The sequence below is a fragment of the Petromyzon marinus genome, chromosome 37 (genome assembly GCF_048934315.1).
Source record: "Petromyzon marinus isolate PM22_M1 ecotype Great Lakes invasive population chromosome 37, UKy_Petmar_22M1.pri1.0, whole genome shotgun sequence".
Classification (NCBI taxonomy): domain Eukaryota; kingdom Metazoa; phylum Chordata; class Hyperoartia; order Petromyzontiformes; family Petromyzontidae; genus Petromyzon; species Petromyzon marinus.
In genome coordinates, this window is record NC_133703.1 from 7,401,266 (window position 1) to 7,412,033 (window position 10,768).

At 45.1% G+C, this 10,768-nt stretch overlaps 1 long non-coding RNA gene across 1 annotated transcript; it reads left to right on the forward strand.

The window, feature by feature from the left end:
- Positions 1–2,301: 2,301 nt before the first annotated feature.
- Positions 2,302–5,899, forward strand: LOC142930135 (uncharacterized). Its single transcript, XR_012946094.1, has 4 exons — positions 2,302–2,518; positions 3,491–3,696; positions 4,399–4,604; positions 5,815–5,899. It is a non-coding gene; the product is annotated as an uncharacterized LOC142930135 (long non-coding RNA).
- Positions 5,900–10,768: the final 4,869 nt, after the last annotated feature.

A 10,768-nucleotide genomic window follows, 5' to 3' on the forward strand; every position in this document is an offset into this window, starting at 1 on the left:
GGAAATTCATCGGCTTCCCCGGAAGCTACACTTACTTTGGAAAATGGAGAATCGAGGAGGTGTGTAGATCTGAGGGGTTGGCCCTGTCTTTTCTATGCTGTTTGTACAATATTTTCATGTTTTACTTTTGTAGTGGATATTTTTCCCAACAATTGTCTTCACACCGTGCTGTTGGTGAAATGTCGAAATAAGGACTCTTTCTTTTGGAACTCTAAAAGGCCTCATTGTCTTCACACCTGGTCACCAGCTCTAGCATTAACACAGTCTCCGGAGTAAAACAGTTTTCGAAACCAGACTTGAGAGAGCACGAGGTCACCACGAGCAGAACACGTGTCAGACTGATGCAATTGGTAACCCAGTTACCTTGAGGGTGTTAGTTTATCACATACTTTGCAAGTAGTACCCTTGTGGTCTCTCATTGGACATTTTCAATTATATACCGTATTTATCAAACGCCATTTATTTAAAATTATATATTTGATCATCCTTAAAAATGTACAGTATTTCAGCCCCCCTCAAGGATATGTTTAGCCACTACCTATGACTCACTGTGGCGCAGTGGAGCACGTTGTGTTAGAGAACGGCCCCGTAATATGATATCAAGAACGAATTCTGGAGTAAGGAATTAAGCAGCATTGCGTTGTGCACACGTTAAATCAATGTCATTAAGACAGTGTTAATGACACGTAGTTTAACATTTACATAATTGCCATTCAGAGTCACCCTGAGTATTTGCAGTCACTCTATGCTCGGAAGAAAGTCCATTGCCCAAAATGTGCACCTGTTGCTCATGTTTCTGTTTGAAGGCAGACTTGTTGACACATGAGATGATTATAATGAGTATATTTGGTGTTATATTAAGGTGCCTACTTCTCCTGCTGCAGATTTGTAGAAAATCGTCACGAGGGCGATTCATTGATTGATATCCTCTCAAAAACAATACACATAAAGGATAAAGAATACAGCTTATTATTTAAGTGCCTCTGTGTTTTCTACCAACTTAATTTCATGTTTTACGATTATTATATTTACTAGACGATGCTCTGGAATTAAACTCACCTGATACTAAACACCAACTGCAGTATGCATGTTGTGTGTTGAACTTATTTTGCACCGTACACAGCCTGCATCGGATGTGTGGGGGAAGGACAACAAACAAAACATTATCATATGCGCCACCATTTTCTTTATTTAAAATACATGAGGGGGAGGGGGAAAGTGTTTCTTATAATCTGGAGAATATTGATATTCTTAATCACTGTCCCCTCTAACATATGGAGCCGTCAGTTTTGCAGTGTGCAATTGACTGAAGAGAAGAATGTGAGAGGATCATTAGAAATGATGTGTGGTATCCATATATGTATTACCCAATATTTCATATCTTCAGTGTTTAACCTGAATCTATTCTCCACCCCATCCCCCCTCCAGTGTCCCCCAAACAGCTGTCTCTTTGAACTGACTTCTCAACTCACTGTCATCATGGTAGTGAAGCAGATGGTTGGCAATTTTCAGGAGGTCATCATCCCGTAAGTATCGCATGAACACATGATAGCTGTGAAGTCTGATTACGGCGTTTCCTCGTGTAACGCGGTAGATGCGTTTCTGAAAATTTCCGCATGAAGTAAAAACGCGCAAGGAAGGAATTACTAAGTTAATCACATTTGCACAGTAAAATCAACCTGCAGTCATCCCATGGTGGGATAAATAACTCAGGCTAGGCTGCCGTGTTACTGTATCATTCGGCATGCTTTATCAAACTGCTCAGCCGCGCAACTCAAGACAGTCGTTCATCGTCGACTGCTCAGGAAAGCATTATAATGGCCGCGTTCGGCGTTTTAACAGTGTGCATTCCACATTATAATGGACACGTTCCACGTTGTGTGAAAAGTTTTCCCAAATATAGGAACCATGTTACAATGAAAATGTGTTGTGTGAAAACGCATTCAGCGAAAAGTCGTGTCGACAGCTTGTTAGCAGTGTGCACTGGTTAAGCAGTGAACACCAGTCAACTGGACAAAGTTCACCTCGTTAGTATCATGCGATATTCCGATCAGACGCTTCGTACATAGTTTCATAATATTAGACAAGCAACTCCCATGACTGAAAGAGTGTAGTGGATTGACAACGGGCTAAATGAAAAACAGCTACTACTTAGGTTTTAGCAGTTGTTTTGTACAGCTCTCTGACATGTTTTGTGTCATACCGCATATTGTTTGGCATGTCTTGACGTTTCGCTCCACGTGCTTGGGATATTCACATGATACAACCTGAAAACGCAGTGGAAAGCTATGAAATAGCAAACCTAGAGTTGATGAACAAATGGATATGCACGTGTGTAAGGGTGTCTCTGTGTCTGCACATGCGTACCTCCCCCCTCAATTCCCCAGATGGTTCAGCAATTGGTGGGCCCAGCGTCGGGCCAAGCTAAGGCCTGAGGCTGTCTACACGCGCTGGGAGCAAGACATGGACCTACAGCCGCAGAGCCCACTTGGACTCTTTGATGAATACCTCGAGATGGGTACAATGAGCTCAGAGGATCACACTACGGAGTCAACGCGTTTTACTTTATTATTTAAAAAAAACACACAATTGGGTATCATTTGACTATATAGGCACGTGTGTACGGCCCCTGTGTATCTGTCGGACATTGTTGTGGGAGGGAAATTACCCACACTTCGGGTTGTTGAAGGCAGGGAGCACAGATGTAAGAGCTTAGATGTACAATACAACAATGTAATTTGCTGCACTGTCCTCTGCTGCTCACAACCCCACAATAACTATTGCATGGTCACCCATCCAACCAATTTTCAGGCTCAGCTCTCCTTAACTTCTGGGATCTGATTAAATCTGACGCGTACTGGGTGATTTGGCCATAGGCACCAATCTATGGATATACTGTAACACAATTGTCTTTGAGCATGCGCGTATGTGCATATGTACGGAGTTAAGTTTTAGAAACAATAGGAGCACATATTTGCTCCTCTTGTCTGCTAACCAATGCAGCTACATTGGTCAGCTTGGGTTGACGTTTCTCCCCCTTACTATTTATTTAAAACTCTTGTGCATCATGTCCACTGTGGTTAACTGCTGTGATTTGTTGGCATTTCAGCCACAGTGCATATGCCTAAAAATGTGTGGTACGGTTAATGGAGTCCTCAATACAGGATGTGATCTAGTTATTATAGCCACCTAGTGGTGGAAAATGGTGCGAAAGAAACCCAGGTGAACCAGAGCTGAGCATTAAAGATGGTAGTGGCTGGTCGCATCTCAGTGGCCAATGTAATGGACACGATAATTTTGTGAACAAATGATACGAAAATGTGATCATATTTTGGGGTCTCCTTTGACTAAAACACATTCAATGCATTGAAAACATGTTTTGTTTGCTTAAAGTAATCACAACATAACAGCATTAAGAGTGTGTGTCTATATCCTGTTTCACTCATTATCCTATCCTTGCCCCCCTACCCATTCTCAAAATATACCCCAGTTATCCAATTCGGGTTTGTCACTCTCTTCGTGGCATCATTTCCACTTGCGCCATTGCTCGCACTGCTGAACAACATCATCGAAGTGCGGGTCGACGCGTGGAAGCTCGTAACGAAGATGAGGAGGCCTGTGGTTTCGCGAGCAAGAGGAATTGGAGCCTGGGCCGACATTCTGAGTTTCATTGCTACCCTCTCTGTAATCACCAATGTAAGTCGCCAGATTGTCCGCTCGCTTTCTCGCTCAGTATCCCATCTTATGAGTGACATAACATGTCATGTTAGCCGTGTGGGTTCTTTTTACCATACTTCACCATTCTGGTCATGGCAGGTTTGAGAAGAGGTGTAGTGGGGGACCAGGAGCGGTTCGGGTATCACTCGTCACTGATGTTAGTCGTAGCTGGAAGTCAATTGCATGTGTGCTGAATTCAAAGTGCAGTGCACGAATCACTGCACCACCGCTCCTATCCACTCTCTCCCAAAATCGCAAAAGGTAAAGCCTTGCAATTGCTTGCTCATGTCACTGCTGGCAGAAGGGCCTCAACTAAAGGTAGCTCTAGAGAACCCCTCTACACGGTATTTGGCCTACTCTTCCATGATGACCAGACATGTTGTAAGATGTGGAATTACCTGCGCTAAAACAGTGATGAACCCATTTATATTGCTAATTGGACAGATGTGGGGGAGATTTAAGAAAATGATCCATTGCTTCAACTGTTGTGTCAGGAGACTGAACTGACGACTGCCAGATTGCAAGTCCTTATATGGTAACCATTTCACTCTGGCAGCAACCCCCCAAATTGTATTTGTGAAAATTAATGTAATTGCCAAGGTAAGATGTTCAGAAGCCTTGGTCAAATCATTGCATGCTAAGTGACCGCTATCGCTGTGCCTCCGTATGCTAATTCCACAGTCATGCATCTTGGCGTTCACAACGGACATCATCCCACGCCTGGTGTATTATTATGGATACTCAGCAGAGTATGGCACAGGTTCGCCTACAATGCATGGGTACACGGAGGACAGCTTTTCAATTTTCAAGATCAGCGACTTCAAGGAGCAAAATTATCCCAACATCCTGCCAGCCTGGTTTGATCCGGCAATCCACACAACCTGCAGGTTTGTGCCATTCAGTGTCATGCCCAGCTATCGGGGGTGCCGTCCCTGCGAATGTGATGCACTGATCTCTGGGTGTGTTGTCCAGGTAGATGCGACATCCTTCTGGGTGTGGCGTCCTCCTGGCTCCGCCCCTTCCTGATTAGGCTCGTTTTCTTCCTCTTTTCACTCCGTGACTTTCCTTTTAAGACCCACACTTCCCCTAGGCCCCACCTCTGTTTATGCCCTGCCCCTTACCGTGGACACAGGGTTTGGCTTAGTTGGGTAGTAAGGGGTTGTGGTAGGGTTGGGGGAAGAGTGTGCATGGTGGGTGGGGACAGTAAAGGGGGTGGGGGGGGAATTGGAGGGGGGGAGCAGTGGGTACGGGTGGGATGGCTTCACAACCAAAGTCCCACTTAGAGAAATATAATAATAGATTTATATAAATTCTAGCTCATTGTTACCTTGCTAAAGAGTAATGTTATTTATTTATCTATCGATCCACGACTGCTTAATTGAGTCTCAAGATCCATTTGCAGGAAGACCGTGCATTGAGATTCCAGTTTAAGGTGGTCTTATGCATGTGGGATGCAATAAGAGGTCCTGGAGAACCCATGATAATGAAATGAAGCTTAAAGGTTCACACAGACATGAAACCACTTGGTCTACAGCCATCTTCTGGTCACCTCAGCACAGATAGTTAAGAAATTGATGCGATCTACCAACCCTTTTCTCTAACGTTTTTGAATTGCTGGCATACACAACTATAATCAATATAACCATATTGATCGATATTTAATATAACCTTACTTGACTATGATCAAATCACCACGAATACAGCTGATCTTAGATTCCGGAAGTCAAGCAGGCTTGAGCCTTGTTCGTGCTTAGATTTATGATCACCATGCACAATGCAGGTGCAGTAGGCGACTGCGGAGCTAGGTTGTCAGCAGTGGGTAGTTCAGCAAAATTAACAGTTGTGCTATATTGCTCTCCCATTATCTGTACTCCCTGCCTTCACCAACCTGGCATGGACCAGCGTGAACCATTGTCAAAAGAGCCCCCACAAGCTGCACGTTGTGGGAAGGCCCTCTTTCAGAAGCGGATTTTTTTAAGGGCTGTGAACGCATTTCCCGTTTGTGCACAACCATACTTGTTCAATTTAGCGCCAACTCTACTTTCGAGGCACTTTGCTCAATATAGTCCATGCGTGCTTGTGGTTGTACGTGTGTAGGTATCCAGGTTATCGCTACCCGCCGGATCATCCCCAAGCCTACTCCGTCACCAAGCAGTACTGGCAAGTACTGACGGCAAAGCTGGCCTTCGTCATTGCCATGCAGGTACACATCAACATGCACACACACACACACATTCATAAACCCATTGAAAGATAAAGGTACAGCCCTCCAATTACTTGCTCATGTCACTGATGGCAAAAGCGCTCCTGCTATAGGGAGCTCAAGAGAGACCCTTAAGATGTATTTTTACTGCTCTTCCACACTGGTCAGACGTCTTGGGAAGATGTGGGAGTTCCCACACTGGACAGAACCAAACTCAGCCGACCAATTGACTGGATGTATTCCATTTACACTGCTAGGTGGATAGAGGCAGTGGAATGTAAAAAAAACTTTCACCATTGTTTACACTCCCACGACCAAAGATCAATTCACACCCGTGACCTCTGGATTGCAAGTCTAGTGTGCAAAGCCTTACACTACTGCACCATCGTATAGACTCATCTGTGAGCAGTTGTTAAGGTCAGCAGAGCAAACCGTGATCATTGTCAATGGGTCATTACAGATAATGCCAGTAATGCTATTACACCTCACAATTGCACAGTATTTCTGAGATCACAAATAATAGTGGTAATACAATACTTTCATCATGCAGCAGACGATTCATGTTGTTGATGCAATTTGTCACACGTAAGCATGTGTGCTTGTGGGAAGGGGAGCGGCTGCGTTGTTGTTTGTGAACTGCGCTACCAATCCTGTGTGACCGGAGTACTATTTCTGGCCACAGCCAACAACAGTGGAAAATATTAGAACCAGTGTTGAGCTTCCCTTAAGTTGATTCTGTCTTAAAATGAGTACTTGATGAAGTGTGTGAAAATCATCACTGGCGAGATAAAGGTGCACACCACCCCCACAGGCACTGTGCGAACCTTCATAGATGCACTTGTCTCAGTCTGTGAAAGGCTACACAGGGAATCTTTGTAGTGGTGACATGGCCGAGTGTAAGTGTTTGCTGATTGTTGCGGTAATTTGCGGCTTCCCAGGTGAATACGGTGGGTGCATTAACTGCACATCATAAATGTTGCCTGCTGCATAGTGAACGTAAAAAACCCATTAAGTAATTCAAAAAAAGTGCCTCGGTATAATTTGCCAAATGTTCAAAAATTACTCAAATGACTTAATTTAATTTGGGAAAAACGACGTAACAATATAATATCCCTAGGCTGCAGGTCCCCGGAATAGTTGACCTGAGATGTAAAGCACTTTGAGATGCTGCCATATTATATTTAGTAAGCACCCTTTACATGCAAATCCTGAAACTGAAAATCCTTTACCTGTGTGTGGACGTGTGCAGCACGTGGTGTTACTCACGAAGGCCTGCATTGCATACATCATCCCGGACACGCCATCCCATGTGCGCGCCTGCATGCGCCGCGAGCGCTTCGTCGTACAGACGATTCTGCAGCAGGCAGAGCTGGGCCGTCTCCGTAACACCCTCCTCACCGATGCCCCCAGCTCACCGCCATCGCCTCAATTCCACGTTGAGGATGAGCAGGCAGAGATGGGCCTGCTTCGCTGCTCACTGCATAAGGAGTCTCCTGGCATATTGCACCCACCCCAGCGGTGCCACATGGAGAATGAGCAGGCAGAGAAGACTGGTGACGACTCACTGCTGAAGGGATCCGAGGAGGAATCAAGCAGCGAGGATTCATCAACTGTCTTCTACAGCATATAAATCTACTCAGACTTTTAAAGGAGGCTGCTATCCTAACGCTGTTTGCACGTGGACAAGGACATTGCAGTCGAGGACTATCTGTATATATATTAATAAATAGTTTATGATTTAACATGTCTCAATCATCTCATGTCTTTTCATACGAATCACGATGTGAATGAGGAAAACTAGAAATTATTGTTATTTTGTAAATATTTTTTTATTTTGGTTTAACACGTAGGCTTTCGGGCCCAATATCATCCATAGAGGTGTTTTTTGGGTTAGATCGCGTACATATATAAACGTGTCGTTAAAACCCGCCACCACTCGATACAGCCAACTAGTAAGGGTTGTCACGGAAACAGAACAAGCCAATTCGTCACTGGTACTTTGGAGAGCCAAGCCACAACATTTATAATCGGAGTACGACGTTTTGCCAGTAATTACAACTAGCTTCATCAGGCGACAGCCAGATTTGTGACACTCTCGCGCAAAGTGGGGGGGGGGGGGGGAGATTACCGAGTCAACGTACATTATGCATGTGCATAATGAGAGCATTTTGATCTTGTCCTTCCTGTCTATTGTGTATTAAAATAGCCGTACCAATGGTAATCCCTATTGAAGTATGGTGCCCTTTATAGGCATGCATTTAAATAATGTATTATTTGTTGGCACCCGTGTTCAGCAGTAGCAGAGCACACGTGCCAACAAGGACACTCAGTTGATTTTAATGTTGAAGTTCTGTGCAAAACTAGCTACTGCTGGCCAAGAATAATTCGAGAATCTATCGAAATTGAAAGAAAAATTTACCGTTCGGATAGCTACCGCCTTTGTGCTGTGTGGAAGCGACCCATCAAATAGTACATTAGATGAAACTCCGAGTACCCACTCAGGAGGTATAGTGGTAAAGCAGTGGAGGAAAAAAAAGCAAATTTTTAAATTTGCCCTTGTTGAATGATAGAGTCGAGACACACAGCAAGCGAGATTAAGAAAGCGCATCGGAAGAAATAACGGAGGTGAGAGAGAGAAACAATTGCCTGCTGGAGAAGGAAAGGCATTCCTACTGAGGGAGACAAGTTGACAAAGATTTTGATAATGGGAACCGGTGGCGTGGCTCGATCTTCCCTATGTGTGCAACACGCTACCGAAGGAAAACAGAAAATCCTATTCAAAGGCTAAAATAAGCTCCATTTTTTGTATAAGAGCCCGATAAACAATAACCCCATCCATAGACTGAGGAAGAAAGGGAAGAGCCTGAACAAAGGGGAGGAAATTACGACGGAGATGGGTTGGAGGTGGAGAGAAGGGGAGAGGGGAGGCCGTAAAGGCGGCTGCACATTCAAGGAAAGCGGCGTAGAAAGAGTTGAACGGGGACATGGAGACAACAGACAAAGGGTGGAGAAAGAGGAAGAGAGGATCTTTCAGTGCTCGCTACAGGAAACCCACAAAACTGAATTTCCTAAACTCGTGTCGCCTCCGTGACAGCAGCACCACCAACGCCACAGACTCACGCTCCCCTAATCGATAATACCATCTCCATTGCCGACCAGCCACGAGATAGCTGCTCTCAACACCTCGGTCGTGGTGTATGCAGCAAAAGACTTCCGGCTGGTGAGCAACCGGCCATTGCGAGGGTTGGAAATAAACTGAAGCACGGGGCGACTCCCACAACCTTCGGGTATTTCCCAACTGGATGACGTCTTGGGACGAAGCCAGAAGTAAGCCAAATCCGCACTCAATAAATGGGACAAAGATCCCAGAGAAGCCTCCAGAAATGTCACAGGAGGCTCGGGTGTGAGAAACCAGACTCCATGTGGGGTCCTCCAGACCTTTGCCCTCCAGTTCATCAACATTTGTAAAAGCAGGACGTCTCAAAGGTACGTAGCATGGGTGAGGGACGATGTTGAGAACCACGTTCCATGATTAGGCGCTTTGACAGGTTGGGGTCCGAGTAAACTTTTAATGGACCTCACCCTACGACATTACGGATAGAAGGATAGTGTGCCGGCACAATCCGGACACCCTGCTACACCGAAACACTCTGCTGCATCAAACTCCCTGGTACAGCTAAACACTGGCACGATTACGCTCAAATACACACAAACTCTCGCTCAGCCAGTTGGTACACAGGTTGTCAGTTGTGGGGGACGCGGGCCCCCGGCTCCCCCCCCGGGGGAGGGCTGATCTCGAGAGGGCTGCGGGCTCCGGACTCCTCGCTCGAGTGAGAGCAGCCGCTACTCGACTCCTCGCTCGCGGGGAGAGGGCTGCCGCTCTCCGGCTCCTCTCTGTGGCTCCAGATCCACCCAGGACGGAGATCACAACCCCAGTCTCCTCCAACAGCTACCACAGACACAACAAATCCGTCAACATCAGTTGGTTGACACCGAGGCGACCACAAGGCAAACACCGGCTTAAAGCTAAACGATACGCATGGAGCTGCATCTCACAATGCAGTGCACGAAAACTGATTAAATAATACAGATTTAAGTTTGCAAATTAACACAAAATTCGTTCTCAATTTTAGTTTTCCAAATGCGCTATCGGCGTAATGTCAAGAGACAAATAAATCATCCATTCGTAAATCTCGCATAGCCGTGCAGGCCCTGTGTCATAAAATGCGGTGGGTGGCCTTTTATCTTGTACACAATAGGAGCCAACACTTTCACATTAGCTGTGTTATGAGATTGTGTGGCGCACGAGAGTCAAGCTGAAATTGTTATTCTCAGAGATGGAATTAGGAAAATGAAGTGCAAAACCCAAGGTTAATGAGACTGTAATTTTGTGCAGTCGCTGGTGACGGGGCTCGGACGATCGACTTGATAAGACTTGAGACCTCGGTTTCAACCCAAGCGGTCAAAATCCAGATTCAAGCCCAGAATCTCATTATTGCCAACGCACCGCTTTGATCTCTGAGCCACCCGTCCACTTTGCATATATAGTGTTATCATATATTTTATCTGAATGTCACCGCTGTACACTCAATTTTAACGGTGATTTTCAATATCTATCTTTGGGATGTTTGCCAAATTCACAGATATTTTTTAAGAGTGACAAGAGAAAACCCATGCATCTTACGTGACACTTTGTTGTGCTCTGCATTGGCAGTGATTAAATAACGCTTAAACGTATTTGAGTTATCGACAAATGAGTTTTAAGTTCGTAATAATAAACTAATATTACCGCGCACAATTTTGGAAACAAACTTAACATTGAGCGCCACTCGGAGGCGATAAGTACAC